Below are 10353 nucleotides of genomic sequence, written 5' to 3' on the forward strand. Positions count from 1 at the left end.
GGGCAGTCTTTGAAACAGCTCGGATGAAACACTTGATTGCTTCCATGTGCATCTGGAGCCCACTTCTTATTTTCACTTCACGCCGCCCAAAGCATTTCTAAAACAGGAGATTCGCGTTTGGGAATGCGCCCTGCCCTACAAATAAAACAGGTCTACGGGTCTGAAACCTGCTCCACGGAAAACAGCTCTGTTGCGCTTTTGATCAAAGGGAGATTCGCTGTTCTTACTTTTTGATGACATAACACCCAAAGGGGCTTCTTTGGAGCTGGATTCCAACCAGCATCCTTAAGTTTCTTGGCGGTTTCCTTTACAGTCCTCTGTTCGGTCGACAAGGGACTGAAGGGGGCAGCTTTCCTCACACATACAGTGCAATGTACTGTAGTGTTCCCCTTCATTGAATTCGCAGTTCTGCATCAGACCTCTAACTCGTTTCCTTAGCTTGGATTTAAACCACGAAGCAGGCTTCTACTGTATAAGGAATCACAAACTATTTGAGAGGCCACCATCCCAGGGGGAACTGACAAAGTCTATCCCTAAACACCTAGCGCGGTCTCTCGAGAGACTGTCAAAAATCGCTTTCTCCGTTTGCGTTGCAAGTAAGTGAAAACGCGGTCTCAACCCAGAGCCACTTGGCAGCAGCGACACGTAAATACCGTTACTGTTACTGCTCGATACCGACGTTAGCCTACTATACCATGTTCAGCCACCGCTAGAAAATGCACGGCTCTAGAACCGGAGCAAACGACAGGAGGGCCAACGCCGAACGGGCACACGTGTCAGACATGGAGCGCGACGAGAATGGGATTCGAACCCATGCGTGCAGAGCACAATGGATTAGCAGTCCATCGCCTTAACCACTCGGCCACCTCGTCGAGGGATCTGGGCTGTCCGGACATGGGTTGGCGCGCTCCAGATGATCTTTTTCTTTTTTTTCCCCCGTACTCGAGGGTCATTTTCCTGTTCCACATGCGATTTCAACATTTTCCTTGGGAGATGTCAAGCCAGCAAGCCACTGCTGTGGTTCAGTGGCCAGTGTGGAGTTCAGTGGCCCTGTTGTACACAGAAAGCACATTGAGCTCCTTGGACATGAAAAGTTCCAGATAAAAGCCATTTGTCACCCTTTCTCTTGGTGTTGATGTTGCTATTATATGTAAAGGTGGCAACTTGCTCAGCGAGCAGGCGGAGCACACACCGAATGCAGATGTGTCTGAGTGGTGTGTCCAAGTGGCTGTCAAAGGACAGCTCTCCTGGGGCGCCGTGGCTTAGTTGCTTAAGGTGCCTGTCTAGTAAACAGGAGACCCTGGCTCCGAATCCCAGCGGTGCCTTTTTTGTTCTGTCTTCTCGAACAGAACTGGTCATTATGGACAACCGCCTACGGCTAGACTTAATTAAATGCAAGCATTCATTTCCTGTCTTGAACAACTTGTTTTTCTTATAATGGATGCAACTTGCAAAACATGAAATACAAACCTTGCTAATCAGCACTCGCGGCTGGCAAAAAAAAAAAAGAAGTCAGCAATGTTTTTTTCTTTAACCTTAACCCTTCTAATGGAGAAGAGTTAAACGACCGAGTCTATGCAGCTTAAACGGTGCGCACGTCGGGTTCTTAGCTGAAAGGGTGGTAAATCACGCTCACCCCAGTCCTTAATCTTTTAAAGAGGATACAAAATTGAACCTAGTCGCCACATCACATACATCCTGTTCAACGATAAAAAGGTAACGTCTATTCTCACTCCAGAGTCAATCTCACGTTGAGGGCATACTTTTTTCCACTTTACCATGAGTCGGGCTCGGCTGCACAGAGGCGAGAGCAGAGCAATGAGGTCACGGGGACAGGGGAGTCACACGCTGGCTGTTTGAACACGCGGAAGATCACTGAGGGATCCACAGTATGTGGACCCTCCGTGCGCCATCAGTCCGCACTCCGGACTCTGAATCCTGCCATCCGAGTTAAGATCTCGGCGGAACCTGAGGCGGAACCTGAGGCGGAACCTTCTTAAAACGTAATCTGGTGAGCATTTCTAGAATCGTACTTGTATAGATGCAGCCTTTAATGTGTTGCTAGGTTAAAATTGATGACTTCTTGAACTTCAGTAGGCAACTGCCCTCTTGATTTCGGATTTAATTTCTTTATTACAGGGGCACTTTTATGAAGACAGAGTCATGTTCAGGTACTTTGCTTGATGGAGGAAGCTCATTTCGGACTCTGTGATCTGCTCACCTGGAAAGGTCTGCTGTACTACTACAAGAGAGAAGTAGAGTCTGGAAGAAGGGACAATTTTATGATGCTTTGGAAGATAATGTTTTTTTTTTCTTTGAAATCGAAATGAATCAGAATATCAGTGCAAAAGACAGACTCTTGGTTTGGTTTAAAGAGATATGGTTTTAAAACAGACAAAATGTAGAAAACAGGTGTTTCTCACTTTGGTAAAGAATGGACCGGGGGTAATATTTTACTAGTTGCAGTGCTGATCTCACTGGGTTACAGTCCTGCAGTGTCACACCGGGGCCAGTGGCGCAATGGATAACGCGTCTGACTACGGATCAGGAGATTGCGGGTTGGACTCCTGCCTGGCTCGGGTCGTTTTTAAACGCATCGGGCTACTCCCTAAGTAGTCTGTGCTACTTACTGCATTGCAATCGTACCCAGTAAGAGATTTCCTTCATGTAAATGAACTGCACCTGACAGCTTTAGAAAAACACCTGGGCTCAGTACGGTGCTGAGAGCTCAGCGTTGCTGTTCTAATTAGCACGCACTGCATCGGCTATGAGCCCGAACTTTTCAATTATTCCGATCAGTAAGTCAACACGTAGTCCACATGAACGGTAGAAATATTCTCTTGTCTGTCTCTTGTTTGTATAGAACTGAATATCCCTGACAATGTACTGTTAGTTTTAATTGAAGAACGGCACCTGTGTTCAAATATACCAGACAAGTTTATGTAACTGCTCATGCGACACTCAGTTGTAATTAGTCAAGAAATAAAGTCGAACAACAGCTGCGGGTTTGATTCTGAACGTATGAGATTGCAGCGCCTTTTACTTCCATTGACAAATGACAGAGATTCGAAGAGAGATCCTTCAGACCAGCAAGCAAACCCACGGCTATTTCGGTTTTCTATCTAGGCAACGTTGGTGTCTGCAATAGCATACATGAAAGCGTGATGCAATTTCTGTGGCTACATTTGTTGCACGTCATGCACAGTAAGAGTGTTTCTAACACCAAATAAAAAGTCAACAATTAGCGATCACGCCTTCTCCTCAGTTAACCCACTGAAACCCTTGCTGTTAACAGTTGTTTACTGCGTGCTTTAGGAGCACCTACATATCGTGTCGGTTCTTTCAGCTTTATTCATTAGGTTTTCAAAGGCATAAGCAGAGCACCAGAGGTGCGAAGGCAAAGTGTGTGGTTATCTGAAGAATTGATGTCCATGGCAGCGGGGCCAAGCGATTTAGCGTTGTTATAGTACCAGGAAAGGAGAAGCGGCACTTCGCCTCTGCCGCGCAGGCACAAGGCGACGTGCGGCAGACGCCGGAGTCGGCAGGTTTCGAACCTGCGCGGGGAAGCCCCAACGCATTTCGAGCCCATCGCCTTAACCACTCGACCACGACAAAAGCGAGCCCGCCGCCGCCGCATTCCTCCTATAATCAAACACGGACTGCGAGGTGGCTGCGGATACCTTTTTAAAGTTGCTCTCCGTTAAAAAGAAAATACCTTTCACAAGATACGTGCCGGCAGACAGACACGCCTCAGAGGGTTTAAGGCTGGCTTCACGTTCAAATGATAAAGTCCCCCCGTCCGGATGTCAAAATGCAACTTTGGCAGACAGAACAAACATCAACAAACCACAAATGTGGACAAGGATTTTACAAGCTGCACCACACTGCACTTTCAAAAGCATTTACGTTCGTCTTAGACGCAGGACTTGCCTTTGATTTGCGCGCTTACGAACGCCATGGAAAACGAAACAAAACTAAAGCCCTCAGCTCCTGCACGTGATTATAATGCCGTTACGTGTCGAAGCAGTAATTGACGTCATCCTACCACTGCAACACGGGGAATAGAGAGAAATGAGCACACGCTACGAATCGTCTCAATCACTCCCTAGAGTCGTAAGGCGCATTGAAGGGTGCACCCCCATCATTAATCGTTGCGCCTCTGTGAAAGGAAAGCTCTTGGGCAGTCTTTGAAACAGCTCGGATGAAACACTTGATTGCTTCCATGTGCATCTGGAGCCCACTTCTTATTTTCACTTCACGCCGCCCAAAGCATTTCTAAAACAGGAGATTCGCGTTTGGGAATGCGCCCTGCCCTACAAATAAAACAGGTCTACGGGTCTGAAACCTGCTCCACGGAAAACAGCTCTGTTGCGCTTTTGATCAAAGGGAGATTCGCTGTTCTTACTTTTTGATGACATAACACCCAAAGGGGCTTCTTTGGAGCTGGATTCCAACCAGCATCCTTAAGTTTCTTGGCGGTTTCCTTTACAGTCCTCTGTTCGGTCGACAAGGGACTGAAGGGGGCAGCTTTCCTCACACATACAGTGCAATGTACTGTAGTGTTCCCCTTCATTGAATTCGCAGTTCTGCATCAGACCTCTAACTCGTTTCCTTAGCTTGGATTTAAGCCACGAAGCAGGCTTCTACTGTATAAGGAATCACAAACTATTTGAGAGGCCACCGTCCCAGGGGGAACTGACAAAGTCTATCCCTAAACACCTAGCGCGGTCTCTCGAGAGACTGTCAAAAATCGCTTTCTCCGTTTGCGTTGCAAGTAAGTGAAAACGCGGTCTCAACCCAGAGCCACTTGGCAGCAGCGACACGTAAATACCGTTACTGTTACTGCTCGATACCGACGTTAGCCTACTATACCATGTTCAGCCACCGCTAGAAAATGCACGGCTCTAGTACCGGAGCAAACGACAGGAGGGCCAACGCCGAACGGGCACACGTGTCAGACATGGAGCGCGACGAGAATGGGATTCGAACCCATGCGTGCAGAGCACAATGGATTAGCAGTCCATCGCCTTAACCACTCGGCCACCTCGTCAAGGGATCTGGGCTGTCCGGACATGGGTTGGCGCGCTCCAGATGATCTTTTTCTTTTTTTTCCCCCGTACTCGAGGGTCATTTTCCTGTTCCACATGCGATTTCAACATTTTCCTTGGGAGATGTCAAGCCAGCAAGCCACTGCTGTGGTTCAGTGGCCAGTGTGGAGTTCAGTGGCCCTGTTGTACACAGAAAGCACATTGAGCTCCTTGGACATGAAAAGTTCCAGATAAAAGCCATTTGTCACCCTTTCTCTTGGTGTTGATGTTGCTATTATATGTAAAGGTGGCAACTTGCTCAGCGAGCAGGCGGAGCACACACCGAATGCAGATGTGTCTGAGTGGTGTGTCCAAGTGGCTGTCAAAGGACAGCTCTCCCGGGGCGCCGTGGCTTAGTTGCTTAAGGTGCCTGTCTAGTAAACAGGAGACCCTGGCTCCGAATCCCAGCGGTGCCTTTTTTGTTCTGTCTTCTCGAACAGAACTGGTCATTATGGACAACCGCCTACGGCTAGACTTAATTAAATGCAAGCATTCATTTCCTGTCTTGAACAACTTGTTTTTCTTATAATGGATGCAACTTGCAAAACATGAAATACAAACCTTGCTAATCAGCACTCGCGGCTGGCAAAAAAAAAAAAGAAGTCAGCAATGTTTTTTTCTTTAACCTTAACCCTTCTAATGGAGAAGAGTTAAACGACCGAGTCTATGCAGCTTAAACGGTGCGCACGTCGGGTTCTTAGCTGAAAGGGTGGTAAATCACGCTCACCCCAGTCCTTAATCTTTTAAAGAGGATACAAAATTGAACCTAGTCGCCACATCACATACATCCTGTTCAACGATAAAAAGGTAACGTCTATCCTCACTCCAGAGTCAATCTCATGTTGAGGGCATACTTTTTTCCACTTTACCATGAGTCGGGCTCGGCTGCACAGAGGCGAGAGCAGAGCAATGAGGTCACGGGGACAGGGGAGTCACACGCTGGCTGTTTGAACACGCGGAAGATCACTGAGGGATCCACAGTATGTGGACCCTCCGTGCGCCATCAGTCCGCACTCCGGACTCTGAATCCTGTCATCCGAGTTAAGATCTCGGCGGAACCTGAGGCGCAGTTCCTTCTTAAAACGTAATCTGGTGAGCATTTCTAGAATCGTACTTGTATAGATGCAGCCTTTAATGTGTTGCTAGGTTAAAATTGATGACTTCTTGAACTTCAGTAGGCAACTGCCCTCTTGATTTCGGATTTAATTTCTTTATTACAGGGGCACTTTTATGAAGACAGAGTCATGTTCAGGTACTTTGCTTGATGGAGGAAGCTCATTTCGGACTCTGTGATCTGCTCACCTGGAAAGGTCTGCTGTACTACTACAAGAGAGAAGTAGAGTCTGGAAGAAGGGACAATTTTATGATGCTTTGGAAGATAATGTTTTTTTTTTCTTTGAAATCGAAATGAATCAGAATATCAGTGCAAAAGACAGACTCTTGGTTTGGTTTAAAGAGATATGGTTTTAAAACAGACAAAATGTAGAAAACAGGTGTTTCTCACTTTGGTAAAGAATGGACCGGGGGTAATATTTTACTAGTTGCAGTGCTGATCTCACTGGGTTACAGTCCTGCAGTGTCACACCGGGGCCAGTGGCGCAATGGATAACGCGTCTGACTACGGATCAGGAGATTGCGGGTTGGACTCCTGCCTGGCTCGGGTCGTTTTTAAACGCATCGGGCTACTCCCTAAGTAGTCTGTGCTACTTACTGCATTGCAATCGTACCCAGTAAGAGATTTCCTTCATGTAAATGAACTGCACCTGACAGCTTTAGAAAAACACCTGGGCTCAGTACGGTGCTGAGAGCTCAGCGTTGCTGTTCTAATTAGCACGCACTGCATCGGCTATGAGCCCGAACTTTTCAATTATTCCGATCAGTAAGTCAACACGTAGTCCACATGAACGGTAGAAATATTCTCTTGTCTGTCTCTTGTTTGTATAGAACTGAATGTCCCTGACAATGTACTGTTAGTTTTAATTGAAGAACGGCACCTGTGTTCAAATATACCAGACAAGTTTATGTAACTGCTCATGCGACACTCAGTTGTAATTAGTCAAGAAATAAAGTCGAACAACAGCTGCGGGTTTGATTCTGAACGTATGAGATTGCAGCGCCTTTTACTTCCATTGACAAATGACAGAGATTCGAAGAGAGATCCTTCAGACCAGCAAGCAAACCCACGGCTATTTCGGTTTTCTATCTAGGCAACGTTGGTGTCTGCAATAGCATACATGAAAGCGTGATGCAATTTCTGTGGCTACATTTGTTGCACGTCATGCACAGTAAGAGTGTTTCTAACACCAAATAAAAAGTCAACAATTAGCGATCACGCCTTCTCCTCAGTTAACCCACTGAAACCCTTGCTGTTAACAGTTGTTTACTGCGTGCTTTAGGAGCACCTACATATCGTGTCGGTTCTTTCAGCTTTATTCATTAGGTTTTCAAAGGCATAAGCAGAGCACCAGAGGTGCGAAGGCAAAGTGTGTGGTTATCTGAAGAATTGATGTCCATGGCAGCGGGGCCAAGCGATTTAGCGTTGTTATAGTACCAGGAAAGGAGAAGCGGCACTTCGCCTCTGCCGCGCAGGCACAAGGCGACGTGCGGCAGACGCCGGAGTCGGCAGGTTTCGAACCTGCGCGGGGAAGCCCCAACGCATTTCGAGCCCATCGCCTTAACCACTCGACCACGACAAAAGCGAGCCCGCCGCCGCCGCATTCCTCCTATAATCAAACACGGACTGCGAGGTGGCTGCGGATACCTTTTTAAAGTTGCTCTCCGTTAAAAAGAAAATACCTTTCACAAGATACGTGCCGGCAGACAGACACGCCTCAGAGGGTTTAAGGCTGGCTTCACGTTCAAATGATAAAGTCCCCCCGTCCGGATGTCAAAATGCAACTTTGGCAGACAGAACAAACATCAACAAACCACAAATGTGGACAAGGATTTTACAAGCTGCACCACACTGCACTTTCAAAAGCATTTACGTTCGTCTTAGACGCAGGACTTGCCTTTGATTTGCGCGCTTACGAACGCCATGGAAAACGAAACAAAACTAAAGCCCTCAGCTCCTGCACGTGATTATAATGCCGTTACGTGTCGAAGCAGTAATTGACGTCATCCTACCACTGCAACACGGGGAATAGAGAGAAATGAGCACACGCTACGAATCGTCTCAATCACTCCCTAGAGTCGTAAGGCGCATTGAAGGGTGCACCCCCATCATTAATCGTTGCGCCTCTGTGAAAGGAAAGCTCTTGGGCAGTCTTTGAAACAGCTCGGATGAAACACTTGATTGCTTCCATGTGCATCTGGAGCCCACTTCTTATTTTCACTTCACGCCGCCCAAAGCATTTCTAAAACAGGAGATTCGCGTTTGGGAATGCGCCCTGCCCTACAAATAAAACAGGTCTACGGGTCTGAAACCTGCTCCACGGAAAACAGCTCTGTTGCGCTTTTGATCAAAGGGAGATTCGCTGTTCTTACTTTTTGATGACATAACACCCAAAGGGGCTTCTTTGGAGCTGGATTCCAACCAGCATCCTTAAGTTTCTTGGCGGTATCCTTTACAGTCCTCTGTTCGGTCGACAAGGGACTGAAGGGGGCAGCTTTCCTCACACATACAGTGCAATGTACTGTAGTGTTCCCCTTCATTGAATTCGCAGTTCTGCATCAGACCTCTAACTCGTTTCCTTAGCTTGGATTTAAGCCACGAAGCAGGCTTCTACTGTATAAGGAATCACAAACTATTTGAGAGGCCACCATCCCAGGGGGAACTGACAAAGTCTATCCCTAAACACCTAGCGCGGTCTCTCGAGAGACTGTCAAAAATCGCTTTCTCCGTTTGCGTTGCAAGTAAGTGAAAACGCGGTCTCAACCCAGAGCCACTTGGCAGCAGCGACACGTAAATACCGTTACTGTTACTGCTCGATACCGACGTTAGCCTACTATACCATGTTCAGCCACTGCTAGAAAATGCACGGCTCTAGAACCGGAGCAAACGACAGGAGGGCCAACGCCGAACGGGCACACGTGTCAGACATGGAGCGCGACGAGAATGGGATTCGAACCCATGCGTGCAGAGCACAATGGATTAGCAGTCCATCGCCTTAACCACTCGGCCACCTCGTCGAGGGATCTGGGCTGTCCGGACATGGGTTGGCGCGCTCCAGATGATCTTTTTCTTTTTTTTCCCCCGTACTCGAGGGTCATTTTCCTGTTCCACATGCGATTTCAACATTTTCCTTGGGAGATGTCAAGCCAGCAAGCCACTGCTGTGGTTCAGTGGCCAGTGTGGAGTTCAGTGGCCCTGTTGTACACAGAAAGCACATTGAGCTCCTTGGACATGAAAAGTTCCAGATAAAAGCCATTTGTCACCCTTTCTCTTGGTGTTGATGTTGCTATTATATGTAAAGGTGGCAACTTGCTCAGCGAGCAGGCGGAGCACACACCGAATGCAGATGTGTCTGAGTGGTGTGTCCAAGTGGCTGTCAAAGGACAGCTCTCCTGGGGCGCCGTGGCTTAGTTGCTTAAGGTGCCTGTCTAGTAAACAGGAGACCCTGGCTCCGAATCCCAGCGGTGCCTTTTTTGTTCTGTCTTCTCGAACAGAACTGGTCATTATGGACAACCGCCTACGGCTAGACTTAATTAAATGCAAGCATTCATTTCCTGTCTTGAACAACTTGTTTTTCTTATAATGGATGCAACTTGCAAAACATGAAATACAAACCTTGCTAATCAGCACTCGCGGCTGGCAAAAAAAAAAAGAAGTCAGCAATGTTTTTTTCTTTAACCTTAACCCTTCTAATGGAGAAGAGTTAAACGACCGAGTCTATGCAGCTTAAACGGTGCGCACGTCGGGTTCTTAGCTGAAAGGGTGGTAAATCACGCTCACCCCAGTCCTTAATCTTTTAAAGAGGATACAAAATTGAACCTAGTCGCCACATCACATACATCCTGTTCAACGATAAAAAGGTAACGTCTATCCTCACTCCAGAGTCAATCTCACGTTGAGGGCATACTTTTTTCCACTTTACCATGAGTCGGGCTCGGCTGCACAGAGGCGAGAGCAGAGCAATGAGGTCACGGGGACAGGGGAGTCACACGCTGGCTGTTTGAACACGCGGAAGATCACTGAGGGATCCACAGTATGTGGACCCTCCGTGCGCCATCAGTCCGCACTCCGGACTCTGAATCCTGCCATCCGAGTTAAGATCTCGGCGGAACCTGAGGCGGAACCTGAGGCGGAACCTTCTTAAAACGTAAT

At 47.5% G+C, this 10353-nt stretch overlaps 3 non-coding genes across 3 annotated transcripts; all 3 read right to left on the reverse strand.

Moving 5' to 3' along the window:
- Nucleotides 1-790: 790 nt before the first annotated feature.
- On the reverse strand, nucleotides 791-872 carry trnas-gcu (transfer RNA serine (anticodon GCU)). The gene has a single exon. It is a non-coding gene; the product is annotated as a tRNA-Ser (tRNA).
- Nucleotides 873-4968: 4096 nt separating this feature from the next.
- On the reverse strand, nucleotides 4969-5050 carry trnas-gcu (transfer RNA serine (anticodon GCU)). Its single transcript has one exon. It is a non-coding gene; the product is annotated as a tRNA-Ser (tRNA).
- A 4086-nt stretch (nucleotides 5051-9136) lies between these two features.
- Nucleotides 9137-9218, reverse strand: trnas-gcu (transfer RNA serine (anticodon GCU)). Its single transcript has one exon. It is a non-coding gene; the product is annotated as a tRNA-Ser (tRNA).
- Nucleotides 9219-10353: the final 1135 nt, after the last annotated feature.

The sequence above is a fragment of the Lepisosteus platostomus genome, unplaced genomic scaffold (genome assembly GCF_059453375.1).
Source record: "Lepisosteus platostomus isolate fLepPlt1 unplaced genomic scaffold, fLepPlt1.hap1 Scaffold_70_H1, whole genome shotgun sequence".
Classification (NCBI taxonomy): domain Eukaryota; kingdom Metazoa; phylum Chordata; class Actinopteri; order Semionotiformes; family Lepisosteidae; genus Lepisosteus; species Lepisosteus platostomus.